We start from the raw sequence: 22,166 nt of genomic DNA on the forward strand, positions 1-22,166 counted from the left end.
AACGAATCGTCTACTTTCTCTAATAATTTAATGAAACGCCAAAACCTCCGCGCTTTGCGCGGAAGGGGGACAACTGAATTCAGATAAGGATTAAGAGACGAAACAGTACACCAAATAGGGCTTATTAAGAGTCGAAAACGGTACAAACGAATCGTCTTCTTTCTCTAATAATTTAATGAAACGTCAAAACTTCCGCGCTTCGCGCGAGAGGTGGAAACTGAATTCAGACAATTAGGGCTTATTAAGAGTCGAAAACGGTACAACGAATCGTCTTCTTTCTCTAATAATTTAATGAAACGTCAAAACTTCTGCGCTTTGCGCGAGAGGAGGAGAAACTGAATTCAGATAAGGGTTAACAGTCGAGAACGGTACAGCAAATCGTCTTCTTTTCATAATAATTTAATGAAACGTCAAAGCTTTCGCGCTTCGCGCGGGAGGGAGGGAAAACCTCATTTAGACGAGTCGAGAACGGTACAACGAATCGTCTTCTTTCTCTAATATTTTAAGGAAACGTCAAAGCTTCCGCGCTTCGCGCTAAAGGGGGAAACTGAATTCAGACAATTAGGGCTTATTAAGAGTCGAAAACGGTACAACGAATCGTCTTCTTTCTCTAATATTTTAAGGAAACGTCAAAGCTTCCGCGCTTCGCGCTAAAGGGGGAAACTGAATTCAGACAATTAGGGCTTATTAAGAGTCGAAAACGGTACAACGAATCGTCTTCTTTCTCTAATAATTTAATGAAACGTCAAAGCTTCGGCGCTTCGCGCAAGAGGGGGGAAACTGAATTCAGATGAATAGGGAGTAATAAGAATCGAAAACGGTACGACGAATCGTCTTCCTTTCTCTATATTGTGATGAAACGCCAAAAATTCCGCGCTTCGCGCGAAGGGAGAAAACTTCATTTAGACGCGTCGAGAACGGTACAACGAAATGTCTTCTTTCTCTAATAATTTAATGAAACGGTCAAAATTTTCGCGCTTCGCGCGGAGGGGGAAGCTTCATTCAGACAAGGATTAACAGTAGAGAACGGTACAGCAAATCGTCTTCTTTTCATAATAATTTAATGAAACGTCTAAGCTTTCGCGCTTAGCGCGGGAGGGGGGGGGGAACTTCATTTAGACAAGGATTAACAGTCGAGAAAGGTACAATAAATCGTCTTCTTTTCCTAATAATTTAGAGGCCTATCACCCACACGAGGCCCCTAATGAGCGCTCTTTAAGTGATTCGCTTGCTCACTACCGCCCTCCCTAAAATAAGATCCTAGCTCTGCGCCTGCATTAAAATATACCAGCTATGATGCTGACTAAGTTGACGAAATAATTTGTACATTTTATGTCGTCGAGGAAAATGACCATTTGCGCATATGCAAGTACTATAGATAGTCCATAGGAAAAACATTTTAGCCTTCGGCCCCGGGTTTATAGGGTTAAATTGGTAGATATTGGACATTTAATTTTGTCGGTAATTGGTCGCTAGTTTTGTCGGTAATCGTTGGCCTCTACACCCCCCCACTGAAAAAGGTCTAGCGACGCCCCTGCCCAAAGGTTGATATTTAAAAACTAGATATCTTCGAAACAATGATATTTCCACCTTTCAATTAACATCAAATACTCCACTTTAGAAATTGATCATGTCTGGTGACGTGGAGCGTAATCCGGGACCTGAACATTCAAATTCGTTACGTTATACACTCAATTGTCTACTACTAAATACCTGTTCCCTTGGTAATAAACTGAATGACCTGAAAGTGAGTTACTTCCGGTAAAATAGATGGACAGGGGTGATAGTAAGCACTAAAAAAAAATAGGTTTTTTGTTATCCCCTCAACCACGCCCCCCTTGAGTAAAAGAAAAAAAAAGGAGGATTCGCGGGGGAAAAATGGCATCTAACAACATTCCCCCCTTTCGAGTAAGAAAATTGGGGGGAAAATAGGGCAAAATAGGGAAGAATAGAGAAAATAAGAGGGAATCGGGAAAATCAGGATAAAAAGGGAAGAAAAAAAATTGGTAAAAAAAAAAAAAATCGGGAACCGATTTAAATCGGGTTTTTATCAGGCCTGGATGGATGACCTCCGATTCCTGCGATGGTGAAATCTTAGATGTACAACAATATCAAATCTTTCGTAAAGACCACAATCACAACGGAGGAGGTGTACTTTTTGCATGAAAACGATTCACGGCTCCGAGTTTGAGATTCCCAGCTGCGAGTTGTTATGGATTCAATTTAGTTTACCACGAAATAAAGTCAAGCTCTTTTTGGGTGTATGCTATCTTCCCCCATCATCTAATGCTACCTTCCGTGATGCACTAAATAAGTCCTTTGTTCTTATCCCCCACATATTTCTTCTTTCAAATCCATTATTTTATGCCGTGGTTTCCATATTCATAACTCGGTTCCATTTGAATTGGACTGTAGTCGTGTGCCACAGTTGCTTCCTAGGGTTTTCCATCAATTTCACAAAGCAGATAGCGTACACTATGAACATGACTGACAAAGAAAGCGGACAAAATATACAGTTCTTCAGGTAGACAAAGGAACATCCCTTCACTGCTATTATGTAAAAAATATGTAGAACTGGTGTCACATGCATATTCACCATTTTACATAATAGCAGTGAAGGGAAGTTCCTTTGTCTACCTGAGGAACTGTATATTTTGTCCGCTTTCTTTGTCCGTCATATTCATAGTCGTAGATTTACAGAAAACGATTGAATTTATTACATGGAATCTATTTATTGATGAAGAGAGCATTGATAACACATGTGAACTTCACACTGACTTGTGTTGCAGGCAACAATCAAAGATGTTTATCAAAGGAAATAGTTAGAATATCCAGAAGAAAGAGAAGAGCTTACAGAAGAGCTTTAATACAGGAAAGCAAAGAAAGCAAATAATCACATAATGTACATGTAAAGAGGATTTCCATAACAATAAAACACCTTGCTCTATTGTGTACACTCCAAGACTTTTAAATGCCATTACCAAATCATGCATGCCCAAGTCTTGCCAGTATCATTCTTTGAGTATTTAAATAGAGGAACAGCTGAAAAGTCTTTTATCTATTCACACATTGAAAAGTGATTGTTATAACTTTCACTGATTGTGCATATATTAAGATGCATGGTGGGAAATCAATTCTTCAGGCAATGATTATTCATCAGCTCATCATGTTTATGCATAAGTCACAAGAAATGTTGGTGAGGAGGGGATAAGTTGTACTAACTGTCCTAAAACTCTTTATCTGTTGGTAAGGTATATATGGAGGAGACTGCACTTGTACTTGATGTGACGCCATGTTCACATGCAGGGCCAGATCATCAGTTGGGGGGAAAATGGGGTTAAAATTTGTGGGGTAAGTATATGCTGTATATCTGGCCCTGTTGTCACAGTTCCATGTTAGTAGTTTTCTGCTGGCATGGATCTCCCCTGATCCTCCCCCTGGCAATTTTCGAATATGATAAATCAAAATATATCAAAGCTCTCGACATATCTTGAGCATTTCTCACTCTGTTTAACCATTATTTTTGTTAGATGTGTTTTTGTTGTTTTTGAGACTTTGAGACGGTTTTAGTAATGTAGTAATGCTGATGCGTATTGACGTCTAGCGCGGTATACTTGCTGAGAGGCAGCACGATTTGAATTTTCAAAGTATTCTTTCTAACATCATTAAGTTGAAACAAGGGAAACGCTCTCGGCGGTCTCGCCTGCATTACGCAATTTGTTATGATGAAAAATTGAAGTTGGAACATTATTATAGGCAGGGTGGCCCATTAGCAGGCCCCAAAAAATGAAATCCTCTGAATATAATCAGCATTTTGAAGTGAATATTAAGAATCATGAACAAATAACAAAAATTGATTCATTTATTCTCATATTAAGTTGTGAAAACATATTCCAAGGCTACTAACCTAAAATGACCTTTGACCTTGTGACCTGGAATTTGTGAAATATGATTTGTGATACTTGATAACCCTTGGGTACAACTTTCATAGACTTTGAACAAACACTTTTGAAAATATGCTAAAATTTCAAAATCTTGATGTTGATAACACAAACAAGTCGAAGTTTGTTGACCTAAAATGACCTTTGACCTCAACTCACATGATTGGGGATACTTGAGCACCCTATAGTCCAAGTTTCATTGACCAAGAACTTATACTTTCAAAATTATATCAAAAATTAAAAAACTTAACCTTAGGTTAAGTTTTCGATAATGATACCACAACATAGTCTAAGTCTGTTGACCTTTGACTTTGTGACCTGAAATTTAACTCACATGATTGGGGATACTTTTTTTTTCTTTTTTTTTTTCTGTTTTTATTGTTTTTTCTGAAAAATTAACAGAGTAAAAGCAGCAATATAAAATATAATATCATCTTAAAACTACAAAACAGGCACGCACTCATGCACCCATAAACACGCACACACACACACACACACACACACACTCACACTCATATACTTTCCCAGAGGGCAAGTTTACAATTCAAAAAGCCAATGAAGATGTTAATGACAACAGAGCTTTGCAAGACTACTCCTAAATTTCAGTTAAACTTGATATGTTGATAGACCATTTCTTTTGGGTAATTTTATATTCTATTTTTTGTTTGAACTTTATCATTGAAACAAATGCTTCGAAAATAAGTTCTTTTCCCTGAAACCTACATGAGTACATGTAATATTTTAAACATAAACAGAGAAAATTTATACAAGAGGCGTATTTGTCCCTTGACTGTATCCCAAACAAAAAATTAAATTTTGACAGAGTCAGATTATAGCTGTGATCAGTGCCAGTGTTAATCTTATCCACCAATTTTTCCAACAGTGGTACAACTCTCCTACAGTCACAAAACAAGTGATCTAAAGTTTCTGGAAAATCTGAACAAAAATAACAATTAGCAGACTCCTTTCTCCCAATCTTGAACAAAAATGCATTAAAACCAATAGCATTATGGAAAATTTTGAAATAAAAACTCCTTAACTGAGTCTCAATTGTGCAACAAAAGTTACTCGTATGAATAATCGACCAATCCTTCTCTTTGGGTTGATGGCCAAAGAGTTCCTCCCATTTACTCTCCCTTTTGGCATTAGTACAACTATATTTCTTTAGCAAAATATTACATGATTGGGGATACTTGATAACCCTAACGTCCAAGTTTCATTGACTAAGGACATGTACTTTCAAAATTATATCAAAAATTAAAAAACTTAACCTTAGGTTAAGGCACTGGTTTTTTTAACTATGACCAAATACCTAAATGGCCCTTTGAGAGCCTGAAACTTTTCAATGAAGAATTAGAAATCAATTACAATTTTTTCTTGTAGCATGGACCTAGATTGACCTCCCATAGCTTAATGAAAAAATTTCAACATTGCTTTATGTGCATCAGCTATCCCTGAACAGCCAATTGTTTACGGAATTTTGTAACAAAATTGACATACCTTTTAGGTTGGAGCTGAAAAAATATATACCCACTAACAATATGTTTTTTTTTCTATTGATGATTAATGAGCATGGGTGGATCTTAAAGAAAGTTAACAGTAATCTGAATTAACTCCTGTATTTTGATGGAACAGTGCAATTGAAAATGGTGTTTCGGACGTTACATCTTCCGTAAACAATGTAGACCCTCATTTAACCCACTAGAACAATAAATTAATGAGATTGTTTATGGTTTGAATAAGCTTATTAGTTACTCCAAGTCATTAAATTAAAAGAAAATACAATTTAATTGTAGTAGCGCTTATACTAGAAATATACTCAAAATTTGAAAAAGTTGTCTCATTTTCCGTAAACAATTTTGTAACGTCCGAAACAACTTTCAATTTGAAGTAGCAGAAAATATATGAACTGCACGACCTTTTTCTTGTAACATTTGTTAAACATTTCATGGCGGCTACCCATCCCGAAAAAGAAATTTGCAATACATCATTACAATACTATTTTATAGTTAAAACCAATTTTCCGTTAACAGTTGTAACGTCCGAAACAAAAAATACCAAATAAATGATGATAATCCATATTTGAGGGTATCTGGAGTGAATAAATCATTATGAAATATGTTATTATAAGTCTCAACATAAGTCAAGACACAAATCAGGTCTTTCAAATCCAATAATTTTGTGTAAGCTCAAAAAGGGTGTTTCGGACGTTACACTATTTGATTGTTAACACATAGTTTGCAAATTTCAACTAATTATCGATCATATGTGCAAGTAACGGTTTCACAATGCACACTCCTGTTAAAAACACTATTTTGAGAATTTCATTTAGATCTAAATATAAGAATATGAAGAAATATGATGCAAAAAATGAAATTTTCCGTAAAATATCTGAATTTTCTGCAAATTGACTTATAAAACATCAAATATTGAAGCCACACATTGTGATGCAAGGCATGGCTGGCTGCTTTAGTATCCTTAATTGTAATTTATCAGAAAAAATCTCAATAAAAGTGACTCATAAAAAATATTCAGCCATTTTAACAGCACTTTCTGGTATGCTGTTAGCACGTTTCGGACGTTACATTAAACTGTTAACAGACATTTTCATACTTTAACTAGTTCAAATGAGGGGCAAAGATAGATGTGAAAATAGCAAATTTCAATTTTTCAACCTCTCCTCTTGCTATTTACATTGCTGCGTGTTTGCAAATCATCAGGTTTTCATTTTTACAGAGGTTGTTTCATATTATGTCATATAACCAAAGATTGTATGGTCAATCTAAACTATTTGGTAGGTTACAAAAGCTCAAAATTATCCACTTAAGCAATACCCAGTGTACATGTACATGACACGGGTATGATACATGTTCATAAAGTTGATAAAATCAAGCAAATTAAAATGTTTGTCTAAAAATTTATGGGAAATATGGATTTTCATTTGAAAATACCTTTTAAAAAGGGCACTCAGTACACGTAACTAATCTATGTAGAAAGTACATACATCTATAAAAGAATAAGACATTACATTAATAACTTATTTCATGATCCTAAACATATAGTAAGGGACAGATCCAGGAATTTCTTACGGGGGGGGGGGGGGGGGGTACACACGAGGGGTGAGAGGACATTATTTTTTTTTTTTTTTGCTCCCAAATATTTGAAGATCGCGCTGGCCGCAAATTTGCTCAGTGGGGCGGGTGGGGGAGGAGTGCGGACTAATTCATTTTATTTTTTATTTTTGGGGGGGCCCGGGGGGAGGGGGGGGGGGGGAGGGGCAAGTCCCTGTTTGTCAGTACATTTTTGGCGAATTTGGGGCTGATTTCAACATTTTTGTTTTGGCCGGGGGGGGGGGGGTACATGCCCCCTGAGCCCCCCCCCCCCCTGGATCCACCACTGGTAGTATCTTCCTCAAATGTATGCATACATACAAAATGTATAAGCTAGTGTAAAATATAAATGGGCTGTCCGTTTTTATTTTCCCTCTACGAAATGTCAAAGTTGGGGGTGCGGCGCTGCGGCCTTATCGCCGGTAAATACGGTACATGTTTAACCTACACTGTATACTGTTTGTCTCCTGTGATATCGGCACAGCAAGAGTTAAGATCTATCAACCAACCAACCAACCAACCAACCAACCAACCAACCAACCAACCAACCAACCAACCAACCAATCAATCCATCCATCCATTCATCAATCGGTCATCAAGTAAATAAATAAATAAATAGTTATTTAAGAGCATTACAAAATGTTGTCGTTTGAAACGGCCTCCTAATACAAATAGTGGTAAAGGATGATTGTTACTACAGTAGTATTATAACCTAAAACATACACAATTTGAAAATACATCTGAAATGTCTCATTCTTGAGATGTACATAAATTAGGATTCACCTATTTCTTATTACTTACAGGACTGGGGGTACTTTTTTATAGTTTTACTTTTAAAAAGATTTGTCAATGTTTTGCTTAAATACATGTATGTGTTAGTGATATTATTGAATGACACACTATATAGTTGAAGGACATTAGCAAGCTGATTAAACATCTATTGTAGAGTTTATAGAAATTGATGATCTCCTTGAAATGTTAACATTGTGTAACATCCGAAACAAACCATAGCATGCATGTACATTTCACACTGTTGTTCATAACATGCAATAAAGAGTATGTTTCTAAGTGAATTTTCTAAGGAGTTTTGATGACGACAATTGCTATTAGCTTCATATTTCACTGTTAGATCACATAAGCACTTTTAAATACCAGTACACGTTCTTGAAATGAATAATATACCTTACATAAATTGAGTGGTCGATGAAGACAAACTTGGTATACATGTACGGTATGTGCTAAACTAATTAAAACTGAAGAAAAAAATCCATAAATGTTACAGAAGTATTATTCTGTAAATGAGGTTAATAATACCTAAAGAAAAGCAATTAACTTGGCTAAAGTTATGATGTTAACAGTGTGTAACGTCCGAAACATCAGTGGTGTGACATATGAAAATTATTATGCAATGCTCTGGTTCCAAATTTTTTTTTTTTTTTTTTTGTAATAATAAAATAAGTTTGACCTAAAAAAAAGTATTTGACCTATTGAAATTAAAACTTGTTATTGTCAAAACCCAAATTTAGAGCTATTTTTCACTTTCACGGTATACATAATCTGTATTTTTTAAGATAGAAACTCAAAAATTTGCATGAATAATCTCTGAAACATATTCTTAAAGACCCAACATATTTAAAGGTGTAGTTAATAGCAAATGAGTTTTATATCACAGTTATTAGATATGCTATAGTTCACAATATAATTGTAAGAACTCATAGTATTCATATCTGGTGAATAAATAAGGAGATAGATTAAGCTCCAAAATTTGCATTTCTCATAAATATGAATAGTCCTGATCCTAAAAATACACGTTTGAAGTAAGCAAACATAATTTCATTTTTGACCCTTTTGTGGACACATTTGGTATGTTAAAAAAACCAGTGCCTTAAGTTTTTGATGTTGACGCCGTCGCCGTCGCTGGAAAAGCGGCGCTTAAATGTCTCGCTTTTTTGCTATGCAGGCGAGACAAAAAAGGAAGAGCCAGGTTATTCCTTATGTTATCTATTGTTCTGATAATTTCTCATGTATTTCTTTGTTTTTTAACTTATGTATTTTGTTGTTTTATTTCATTTCTAACTATAATTCAATTATTTTGACCCCCCAAATAAGTATAAACAAGACCAAATAACCAATGTTTTATCTCTTTTTTGGAAAAATGAGATTTCCATATGTTTTGTACACAAATCACAAAAATGAGTGATTTGGGCTGACATGCACAGACAAAAGGTCATGTGACTTTGTCCGTTTTTTAAAAAATATATTTCAAAAGATGCGCCAGACTTGAAAGAAAAAAAGTTATACATTTCAGCGCAAGATTCTTTTGCGTTAAAAATGTATCAGGAAAAATGTAGGGCGGGGGCTTCTGAAGACCCCCCCCCCCCCCCCCCAGGCTAGATAGGGCTAAAGATAAAGTTGATTTCTGGTCATGTGATTGCATTGTGAAAGAAACGGTGAGGAATCGATCAGAAAAGGTGTGTACTGCAAGGTTCTGGAATCATCAAAATGATAACAAACGTGGACCAGTCTTGGTAAAGTTACAAGCACTATACACAGAAATATGTATATGCAGGGCTTAAATTAATCCAAGGCCACCAAGGCCATGGATGCCCCTTTGATTGGCCTCAATGCTTGGCCTTGGAGATTTTTTGTGCCCTTTCCAATTCTTCTTATTTGTGCCGTAATATAGGAATGTGCCCTACAGAAAAGTGGCCTTGCCCTAAAAATGTTGAAATTTAAGGCCTGTACATAGGACTACATGAACATTTGGCGTAAAAATCCGTCCTGATTTTTATGCTGTTACATGAAATATTTAGAATATGAAGGCATTTGAAGAGCCATGCTTTTCAGGAAACATTTGTTATCTGATATTCTTCCAGACATGTATAATAACAATGATAATTTATTTATTTATTTATTTATTTATCATTCTTCGTCATCTTTAAAAGTTTACAGCTGATGTGATCTTCACCAGTTGCTTTATCTATACTCAGATTATCAATCTGTTGCAATACAAAATCCTCAGTAATCAAATTCAAATTAAATTGCGAATGAGTTGGACCAATATTATTGTCCTCGTCTAATGCTCACAAATTATTGTTCACCTGTTACCAGAACTCAACCTTCTCTTTAACCCGTTCAACTCGGGAACCGAGATTTCTCGGGTCCCGAGGTACGTACTCACAAACGGGAACCGAGATTTCTCGGGTCCGAGCAAGGGCTTCTTTTATTGCAGAAAAGTACATCTATTCACCTTCTAAATACAATATAAACTACCTGTATACAAACCTTGAACCTTTGGCTACATGCATCTCATTTTTTACCGACTGTAGATGCGTAATTTTTGTTTCATTACAAGTTTAGCATGAGAATGCACGAGTCCTCTTTCAGGATATTCGTATAGAACACATGCAAGTCAGTTTACGTTATTTTCATAGATTTTCGGATTCGCTGCTGCTAGCTAGCTGGGTCTACTATGCCTAGGACTGTGTAAGCCGGACATAATGATTTTGCAAGCAGCGAATTCCACACTCGCTCTGGATACCTTTGTACTCGGCACGCGCGGATACACCGTTCAATGCATGAGCCTTGGCCTTATATGGTCATTGACGCCTATTCATGGTAACGGGCCGATTATTGAAAGGCTTATAGTATATTACAGTCTCGTTCGACCTAGCGCTCTCAGTTCAGTTTACTCATGCGTACGTATACAGGGTACCGGGCCGACCTATTATTGGGGAGATTAGCTAGTCTCGATATAGTCCATCCCATTGTTTCGTTTCAAGGTTGTCGGCTATTATTTACTTATCGTGCTATAAAGTGTCGGAGTTTTACTATTTAGTTCAGCTTTTTGATTTTCATGATAGTTGGTTGCACAAATTAGTTCTCAATTATTTGCTTATAACTGCTCTTTATCTATGTAAGATAGTTTCTCAAAATGTCTCGTCATCGGAGAAAGCCTATTTTTAGCGTAGAAGATGCTCAAGAAGCGATCCTTGACTCGGACTCAGAAAATGAATATGATGCAAATGGACTTATCAAGCGAAGAAGAGTATTCATCGGACGTAGAAAATGAAGAATATGAAACAACGACATTCGATGATATTTCCATAAGACTCTATAAAGCCTGTCGTCTCAAAAGTTTTGACTCCACAGCTATCTTTTACGTCATTGTATTTACATGACAATACGATTTTCATGTTATCAACTTGACCAATTTAGCGAATCATTCATGTATGGACCTCCTCTTTTATGAAAGGCTTATCCAGGCTCCCTCAGCTGCCCCACACTAAGGGGGAACAAAAGAATGTAAAGAAGTAACTACTCTGGAAGATTGCCGTTTTGAAAGAAGAGGATGTAGGCGTAAATAGGTCAATTTACATTACAATACAAACAACCACTCTAACTTATACACCTTTACGAGGGCATGTAACAGTTTTAGAGCAGGTTGAAGTAAAATATCTTGATCAACCTAAAGCCGGTCTTGGCTTGAGCGGGCATATGAAATGTTCAAATATTATGTTCTGAAAACGACCCCTTACTCTTCCTCTCTCTCCCTACGGACTATTACTCTTGTCTTGAGCAACTCCGGCGGTAAAGCCACGAATATGAGACTTTTCCCGGGCAAAGATGCTACCATTGTTGAAAAAAATGCAAGGCAACATAAAACAAGTTTTCTGGCAATGAAGAAAAGCGAGTGCAAGATGAAGAAAATAATTATTATTATTATTACTATTTTATTACAATATTGTAAGCATCATCTTCATCATCATCATCATCATTATCATTATCATGTATGCATGTACATGCCATCTACAGAACTGATCATGAAACGAGGATTATCTAAGTTTTATTGACACGATAGGTTGAACAAGGACACAGATGGAGACGAAGACAAATAAAGTGAATTATCACGTTGTTTGCACTTCTTTCTTTATTGTTCCGTATTATAATGAATTACTATATTTTCAATATCATTTATTTTCGAATAAAATAAAAGACTACCAATACTACTGCGATTAACTCCTTATTAGCCGCACCCTTTCAAAAAACAAAAACAAACACAACAACGCGATACGGAAATAAAATACACTGAAGCACAATTCCAATTTCACGAAATTCCTGACGTATTCAGAGAGGGAAGGGGGAGGATAGAGACAGACAGACAGAGACAGACAGAGAAAGATAGATAAATAGATAGAAAGAGAGAGAGAGAGATGATTGTGATGAATTATGATTTTGTTCTAATCTCTGTCATTTATTTATCTCTTTCCATTACATACAAAACAAATAAAATATGCGTACAATGATATTTAATGATATTTGTCTCTCCGGTCACCCCCCCCCCCCCCCCCAACTCTGATTTTTTTTTTCTTCTTTATTTTGTCTCCTTTTTGTTTGATTATATCTTTTTGCTAAAGTATAATGTCCGACGTATAACATCAAGGATATGTTATAATAATTAATCTCAAGGAAGGGATGATGTCGGCATACATGCAAATGGCGGAATAGACAACATTATGAAGATGAAGATGGAAAACGACATAGACAGAGAGACAGACGGACAGGGAGAGAGAGAGAGAGGGGCGGGGGGCGGGGGGAGATAGAAAGTTGGACGTAGTCTGTACTGTATTTATTACTATGATATTTTTCTCACCGACCCCCCCCCCCCCCCCCCCCCTCAAGCTCACAATTTTTCTTTCCATTTTTTTGTTTTGTTTTGTATATATCTTTGGGCTAAAGTATAATATCCGACGTATAATAGTACCGTCAATATAGCATAATAAACAATTTTTGTATCAATCAGTTTGATGCAACAGGGATTTACAATCAAAAGTTTTACTTGATATAATTGTTGTTCGGTAATGTTCTTCTCATTTCGACATTATCAGCCGCTCGTTCTCTATTTCGTTTCCTATAATAAATATAAGATATAATGTGTACATCATCAGGGATAATTACGTTATAATAATTAATCTCAAGGAAGAGATGCTGCCGGCGTACAGGCAAATGGAGGAATAGAAAACATTATAAAAAAGATGAAGATGGAAAACGACATTGCCAGATAGACAGAAAGACAGAGAGAGAGGGGGGGAAGAGAGAGAGAGAGAGAACGAGGGAGAGAGAGAGAGAGAGAGAGAAAGGGGAGGGGAAAGCTAGGGGGCGGGAGAGATAGAAAGTTGGACGTAGTCCGTACTGTATTTATTTATATAATATTTGTCTCTCTGATCACCCCCCCCCCCCAGCTCCGATTTTTTTTTTTACCCTTTAGTTTGCCCTTTTTTTTCTTCATCATATAGATATCTTTTCACTGAAGTATAATGTCCGACGTATAATAGTATTGTAAATATAGCATTTTAAACATTTTTTTTATATCAATAAATTTGATGCAACAGAAATTTTCATTCAAAAGTTTTACTTTGGAAATATAATTATTGTTCAGTAATATTCTTCGCATTTCGACATTATCAGCCGCTCGTTCTCTATTTCGTTTCCTATAATAAATATAAGGTATAATGTGTACATCATCAGGGATAATTACGTTATAATAATTAATCTCAAGGAAGAGATGATGTCGGCATACAAGCAAACGGAGGAATAGAAAACATTTAATAAAAAAAGATGAAGATGGAAAACGACATTGCCAGATAAACAGAGAGACATATAGAGGGAGAGAGAGAGAGAGAGAGAGAGGGAGGGGGAAATAGAAAGAGAAAGAGAGAACGAGCGAGAGAGAGAGAGAGAGAGAAAGGGGAGGGGGAAGGGGGCGAGAGAGATAGAAAGTTGGACGTAGTCCGTACTGTATTTATTTATATGATATTTGTCTCTCCGATCATCCTCCCCCCCCCCCCACCCCAGCTCCGATTTTTGTCGCCTTTAGTCTGTCCTTTTTGTTATCATATAGATATCTTTTCGCTAAAGTATAATGTCCGACGTATAATAGTATAGTCAATATAGTTTGTTGCAACAGAGATTTTCATTCAAAAGTTTTACTTTGGAAATATAATTATTCGCATTTAGACATTATCAGCCGCTCGTTTTTCACTTTGCTCGCTATAATAAATATAAGGTATAATAAAGTGTTGTCATCATCATTATTTTATAATAATCTATCTCAAAAAAGGAATGTTGCCGGCATACAAGCAAACGGCGGAACAAAATTGGCAGATAGACAGAGAAAGCGACCGAGTGAGAGATAGAGGGAGAGAGAGAGACACATAAGCAGAGAGAAAGAGAGAGAGAAACAATCATTTCTTATAATTATCTATTTGTCTGTGACATTTTATCTTTATCACATATTCTTGTCCATTCCTTTATCGTGCATGATTGTTGTCTTTAAATGAGTGTTTCAGATAGGGTAAAGTCTGGCTTTACGTTATATGATTTTTATTTATGAGAATGTCGGAACGTGATCCCATTTAAAAATTAAAAAACAGCAACGACAACTGCAATAACAACAAGACCCTTCCCTCCCCAAAAACAACATAAAGCAGGGTTATACACGAGTACAAAGTCAGTTCATTGTTGTTGTTGTTGTTGTTTGGTATTATCGGCGTTTCATTCTTTTTTTAGAATATTTACGCCTTTCACTTTATTTATTTTTTTCTTCTATTTTTTGGTACTATTTGTAAATTCATACTCTTCTCTTTTATTTTTTGATAATATAATCTCAGATCTGTCATCCAATTATTCAATTATACCCTTACCTTACTTCCGCTCTTTAGAGTTTATAGCCATGACAACGACCCGTACCCTCAGCAACGTTCATTGTTCCTCTTACGTAACTCAGCTGTGGGAACATGCATGGGCCAAAGACAAAGACAAAGCTCTTTTCGCACATTCTATATAGGTCCCAAATACTTGCAGACATTTCTGTGTCGGTTTTATTTGTATTTATACTTTGTCAATACATATACTTACAAACTACAATTGTCAAAATTTGGCAATATATTCATACATATTGATATGTATATGGCATAAACATGCTCAAAGCGCTTTACATTAGTAAATAAAACAAACTAATTATTTTGCTCTCCAAATGGCACATCGGTATAGTCTGTACTGTATTTATTTATTATTATTCTATTTTGTCTCTCCTTTCACCCCAACCCTCCCCCATTCTGGATTCTTCTTTAGTTTCATTTTATCATGTCTATATCTTTTCGCTATAGTATAATGTCCGACAAAATAATAATATAACCGTCAATTTAGGCTGGTAAATTATTTCATATGAATATGATGCAACAGAGATTTACATTCAAATCCTTAATTTCTTATAAATTGTGTATTTTTCTCATAAAATTGAGTATCTAAATAAAAAGAGAAAGAAGAAGAACAAAATAAGAATGAGGCGAAGAAGAAGAAGAAAAGATTACGAAGAAGAAAACCCTACGAAAGAGCTGAAAGAACTGAGAGGCTTGGAGCACAGCAGAGAACGGCCGTGCAACGTGTTCTCGACATGACAAGACCAGATTGGCAAATGATCTGCGCATGCGCTAGGTTCCCGTTAGTCGAAGCCTCTGGCCGCTTGAACGCACACGCATTGTGGCGCGCGCTGAGCGGTCTCACGGTACGGCGTGTTTGATTTTTAATCTCGTTTGTGAGGTGGCTATCAGGCTGAATAATGCCGAGCTGAACGGGTTAAGAGAGCCCTGTTAGCCATAGAAATTGCCTACGGGAAGTGGTCTTATTCTATACTTACTTCACAAACCCACGCTCCCATTATCCACAATAAAATTATACATATGGAGCAATCAAATTTGCATTTGCAAACTCTCCAAAAATCACATGATAATGATAATTAAACAAGTTAACACAAAACTTAGGCCTAAAAGAAAAGTAATTTGGTTGTCCTCGACTGCCAGCTCGTCATTTTCGGGCAGCTCATCAAAACATCACCAAACACTAAAAAGGTGTAGATGATTGTACAAGTGTACTAGGACACACCTCCATACAACATTTGAAAGAAATCTGTCAAGAAATGTGGCAGTTAGAGCGCATTGAAGACATATTTGACCTTTGACCATATAAAAGACGGAACAATGAGGGCAGCTTCACTAAAAGTGTGGATTGGTAACAAGATACATTTCTAATTCTCTATACAAAATTTGAAAGAAATCCATCATGAAATATGATCTGCAGAGTGCAAACTAGACACCCACCAAAATATGAACTCTTGACCCTATACAAGACGGAAAACTGGGGGCAGCATCACCAAAATCTATATGCTTGTAGATTATACCAAGATACATCTTTGTTGAAAATTTGAACAAAATCCCTTGAAAAATATGGCCTATAGAGCACACACAAGCCATCCAAAAAAATATGGCCTTTTAACCTATAGAAGACGGAACACTGGGGGTAGCATCACCAAAAGTTATAGGTGTGTAGATTATACCAAGATACACCTCCATACAAAATTAGAAAGAAATCCGTCAAGGAATGATGCAGTAAGAGCGCACACAAGAATAAAATATGGCCTTTTACCCTATAACAGACGGAACACTGGGGGCAGCATCACCAAAAGTTATAGGTGTGTAGATTATACCACGATACACCTCCATACAAAATTTGAAAGAAATCCGTCAAGGAATGTGGCAGTTATAGCGCACACAAGAATAAAATATGACGCGGCGGCGTAACGCTGCTGAATCCAAAGTACCCCACCGGCATACTGCCGGGGGATACAATTATTTCAAAGATGTTTTTATACAACCCCTGTATGAATCATATTTCCCCTAACCAATCAGTAAGAAAACGAAAGTTTATAAAATTGGAGAGGAGTTTGCAAGATATGTCACAGTGTTGCCAATTTGTGTTTCAATGATGACAACTTTGAAAATATACATGTATAACTTTCTTATTTCTAGTCGGTTTTTGCTCAAACTTTCACTGACCGGTTTCTCTCATTTTCCTGCTTTTATTAAAAGCAACTTAAAGTTGATATTCATTGATTTTAAAAAATAAATTTATTTCAATTATTGCAAAGTTGAAACTTTGATTCTACAAGGTTATCAAAATTCAATGCTTGGAAATATTCGAAGTAACGATTATTATAAATTACAAAACGCTTAAATACAGCATGGGCATAGCACCGGAAGAGCTCTCCGAACGCTACTGAGATGTGTGAGATCACAGTATGGACATGACTTGCACAAGCAGACGATGCCCCATGACATCTCACACATTTTCAGTGCCTGTGTTTTCATCGTTTCTTGAGTCATTTCTCTTACTTCACTACCGTCAGTCTAAATGTATAATCTATTGCCTCACTCTTAACCCCGCGCATGGTTTTATTTTGATGACAAATGCAGCGATACAAAAATAAAGGAATCTGTCGCTTGTAAACAAAATAAGACGCCATTGTATATTCAGCTGTACACATCGGAGTATGTTCGGCGTTTCAAGAGGGAACAAATGCCGTCCTTAATATCATTCCAGGGGGTTTTCAATTTGAAAGTCTGGTTTCTTTGATCGTTAATTAACCCCAATCCTGTGTATTTACAAGCAAAATATTTTAGTTATCAGAATCGGGTCATATCCCCTTTTGAATGGTTTGACATGCCATTACATTTATATACACTTAACTCATTATAATTTGACAAATAATAGCTTTGCAATTATGTTCATTCTCTATGGGATGTCGTCTGCTTGGGCAATGTTGGTCCATATAGTGACGTCATTAAAACATCGTTATTTTTCCGGCAAATCTCTGGTATATCCCAGCTGCTATGGAGGTGGTTGTATTTGTATTTTTTATAAATCACCCGATCTGTAGTTGACCTATAACTTGTACGATGGCCATCTGTTAGATTACCAGTTTCTAGTCATACATTAGTTGACATATTTGGGATTTTCTTTGAATTTCAACTTTAATATCAGGGTGGACTTCCCCTTTAACACTCACCTTTGCTTTCTCCTGGACTCCCCTCTTCTCTTCTGCTTCAAGTTGTTTCTGTCTTCTCTAGCCTCCAGTTGGCTTTTCTCGATTCCTGCTCCTTAGCTGTTCTTTCCTCAATCCACATGTTGACCTTGACCTCAATGACCTTAGCTTTCTCCACCTTCATCTTCTTCTCTTCTGCAATCTTCAGCTGTTTCTTCCTCTGCAGCATGGCCTGTACTGGATAAAGAGAGAAAAGAGAAAAGAGTGAGTGAGAGTGAGCAAGGGGGAGGAAGGAGAGGGAGAGTAAGAGAGAGAGGAGGGAGAGTAAGAGAGAGAGGAGGGAGAGTGAGAGAGGGGGAAGGGGAGGAGAGGCTGGAGAGAGAGAGAGAGAGAGAGCAAGATAGAGAGGGAGAGTGAGAGAGAAGGGAGAGAGAAGGGAGAGAGAGGAAGGAGAGTAGGGGAAGGGAGAGAGAGAGAGAGAGAGAAAAGAGAGTGAGAGAGAAAGGGGAAGGAAGAGAAAGGGGAAGGAAGAGAAAGGGGAAGGAGAGGGAGAGTGAGAGATGGAAAAGGGGGAGGGGAGGGAGGGAGGGAGGGGGAGGGGGAGGGGGAGGAGGGGAGAGGGGGAGAAGATTCAGAATATGGTGAAAAGGTAAGGATCACGACACCTCACCAACAGCTAAGGTAAAGACAATACTCTCAATTTGTGGTCATAAAGGGTGCTAGAAATTCTAGCACCAACTAAGGGTGCGTTCAATCGAATTTTCGAAGCTAGAATCACAAACATGAATCACAAATCAAAACGCTGTTACAAAAAACAAGGTCATTGCGGTTAGCGTTCAAGCGATTTTTCATCAACACTGATTCTAGCTCATTTCGAGCCCAGCCACTGCGCATCACCCTCGCAGTTTGACCCAGGAAGTATAGGTCAACTTCGGCGCACGCTTTTTGGAATTGTTTACGGCCGACTGTCGACTGCTGTTTTGAGCATAGATCGCAATAATAAAACAAAGAATGAGAACGTGATGGAAGGAAGAAACAAAAAATAATATAAGGAAAGACAAAAAGAGAAAGTGATAGAGTTAATAAAACAAAGAATAACGTAAGAGAAGGTGATATAAGGTAGAAACAAAGAATGACATAAGGAAAGGCAGAAAGAGAAAGTGATAGAATGCTTAAAACAAAGAATTACATAAGAAAAGGTAATAGAAGTAAAAAACAAAGAATAACATAAGAATAGAAAGAAGAAACAAAGAATAACAAAAGAGAAAGTGATAGAATAATTATAAAAACAAAGAATAACATAATGAAAGACAAAAAGAGAATGTGATGCAAGGAAGAAACAAAGAATAACATAAGGAAAGACAGAAAGAGAAAGTGATAGAATGATTAAAACAAAGAATAACATAAGAGAAAGGGATAGAATTATAAAAACAAAGAATAACATAAGAGAAGGTGATAGAAGGAAAAACAAAGAATAACATAAGAATAAAAGGAAGAAACAAAGAATAACATAAGGAAAGACTGAAAGAGAAAGTGATAGAATGATTAAAACAAAGAAGAACATAAGAGAATGTGAGTGAAGGAAAAAACAAAGATTAACATAAGAATAGAAGGAAGAAACAAAGAATAACATAAGAGAAGGTGATAGAAGGACAAACAAAGAATAACATAAGAATAACAGGAAGAAACAAAGAATAACATAAGGAAAGACAGAAAGAGAAAGTGATAGAATTATAAAAATAAAGAATAACATAAGGGAAGGTGATAGAAGGAAAAAAACAAAGAATAACATAAGAATAGAAGGAAGAAACAATAACATAACGGAACAGGCCACGATAAAGAGCATGGTATAGTAAACGCAAATTGCATGAAAAGCAGGCGCGCGGTTTTTGTCCAAACCGGAACAGGCTCCGTCATACAATCATGATTGAAAACTCCGCCCGTTCAATCGAATTTTAGCAACCGTGATTCTGCAGAATCATGATACAAAACGCATCTTTTTTTCAGCGTTTCATGTTTGTGTTTCTAAACACGTTTATTTTTACGACCGACGAAAAATCGCTTGAACGCATTGCGTTTTAAACTAAACGTCTTTAGAAACCGTGATTCTAGGGTGAAAAAGTGTCGATTAAACGCACCAAATACCACACTTTAAACAAATGAAGTTAGCAAAACTTTAAACAATATGCGGCAAACGCTGGTAGCCCTCACCCAAAATCAACCAAATCTCCAAAATTTGCCACTTTCCTGAGCCGCGCCCCTGCAGCTTAAGTAGGGCTAGACGTAAAGGATGATATCCAGGTGCTTTTTTTTTCGCTAGCCCCAAGGGATCATTCGCCGTAACAGTTTGAAAATACCCTTCCCACATTTTTTGAATCAGCAAATTAGGGAGGCGTGAGCTCCGCTCAGTCCAAACAATGGTTACATTGTGTAACATCTGCTCGTATAGTGTGTGCAAACGGCTATACACACTTTCATCGCGGAGACAACGTGGCTCAATCTGCAAGTTACGCATTTGCGTACGCTTGCATATCACACGATACAGCTGTTTAGCTAAATTTAGCAAAACAACATAACTCTGCGTGTACGTCTTTTTCGTCGAAAACTGCTATGAATATTGCAGCGTTTCAGAGGGGCTGTATCTTTTGATAGAAACATCAGTAAGACTTGAAATTTGAAATGTATCATTCTGATTACATTTTTAATTCAAATATCAAACAAAAATGGTGATAAACGATCCTAAATTGAAAATTGAAAAATCGTTCAGACACTCTAACTTTACGATCGCTACACAATGGGGTTGACCTCTGACTGGCACTTCCGTAATTGTGCTGCTTCCGTATGATGCGCTGTAAGAGTGTTATTCAGCGCATTATACGGCAGCAGCACATTACAAAGTGCCAGTCAGAGATCAACACCATTGTGTAGGGATCGTAAAGTCACACGCTCCAGTGAAAAGGGAGTTAAGCCGTATCGTTCTGGTAAGAAATTTGCAATTATTTCATTATTTTTACCTCCGATTTTTAAATTCAGGAGGTAATTAGGACTAGGTCTAAAAGTCCAACAAAATTCATCAAGGCCACTGTCCAATATTGGTCGGGTGCGGGAATGTGATTTGGGACACATTTTAGGTGTTGTTTATATGTCTCTCCGTGAGACCCTATGGGAGCCGTTTAAGGCTATCTGGAATAGACTAGGCTAGCCCACTCCAGCAAAGCATAGAGAGTCAATAACTCATGACGTCATCATAATGGCCTCCAAACTCAAATTTCAATTTGCATGAAGTTAGCATATTTTTGGAAAATTGATTGTATCTCTCATATTGATCGATTTTCATGGCGTATTTTTGAATTCAGGAGGTAATTAGGACTAGGTCTAAAAGTCCAACAAAATTCATTCGTTTAAGGCTATCTGGAATAGACTAGGCTAGCACACTCCAGCAAAGCATAGAGAGTCAATGCTAATGCGTAATGACCTCTAGCACTGCATGCTTGCTGTGAGGCTGGTATTATTAGGTGATACGTACAAAGTCTACGTATCACCTTTTGATTTCTTCAAGATTTTCTTTTTTCTTTTTTTAGGTGGTCTGTTATCAACAGACCACCTATTGATTTCGTCAGAATTTTCTTTATTTATTATTATTCTTTATTTTTATTTCTTCCCGTTTTTTGTGCCCCGGATAACTCAAGTTTGGTTTAGTTAATTTCATTAAATTTTGCCACATTGAGACATTGAGTCATGAGACGTGACAGGAACATTTTCAAGGTCATTAGAATATCGCGACGTCATCCAGGCGCCATTTTGTGAAATCACGTTATCCATCATATCTTCATGATGCATAAGCAAAGGTCATTCATATTTATATCACATATACTTTAGAAAAATTTAAAATTGCTCAAAATCACTTAACTACTAAAGGAGAGTACGAATCAGGTCATTTGAAGCATTTCAAAATTTTCCGTCCGTACTTGTCCCCGCGCGCGGTGCGCGCGCTCACAACGTGCGGAAAAGGTCAAATTCAATTTGTTTACATGATTTAGATTCCTCTTACCGTAAATGACAATTTACATTAATTTCAGTCACTCTTGACCTTTCATAAGGCCGTGAGCTCGCGTCAAAGTTCAAATTCCGCGCGTGCTGCTATGGGCAATATAATGTAAATTTGATCAAAAACATGCTACTTTATAAATCGAAATAGCTCTTTAGATAGTCCGTCGACCCCCAATTTTTATATCA

At 36.8% G+C, this 22,166-nt stretch overlaps 1 protein-coding gene across 8 annotated transcripts in view; it reads right to left on the reverse strand.

Moving 5' to 3' along the window:
• LOC115929535 (coiled-coil domain-containing protein 34-like) overlaps positions 1-22,166 on the reverse strand; it is a 62,930-nt gene that overhangs the window by 25,443 nt on the left and 15,321 nt on the right. For 6 of the 8 annotated variants that reach the window (XR_004066522.1, XR_004066523.1, XM_030998692.1 and 3 more), the window contains exon 2: positions 17,955-18,167. The gene's annotated coding sequence lies outside the window, so the exon portion shown is untranslated. The remainder of the gene's footprint in view (positions 1-17,954; positions 18,168-22,166) is intronic. The other 2 variants (XM_030998695.1, XM_030998691.1) reach the window with 1 other exon arrangement.

Source organism: Strongylocentrotus purpuratus, unplaced genomic scaffold (assembly GCF_000002235.5).
Source record: "Strongylocentrotus purpuratus isolate Spur 01 unplaced genomic scaffold, Spur_5.0 spur5_scaffold_5, whole genome shotgun sequence".
Lineage (NCBI taxonomy): Eukaryota > Metazoa > Echinodermata > Echinoidea > Camarodonta > Strongylocentrotidae > Strongylocentrotus > Strongylocentrotus purpuratus.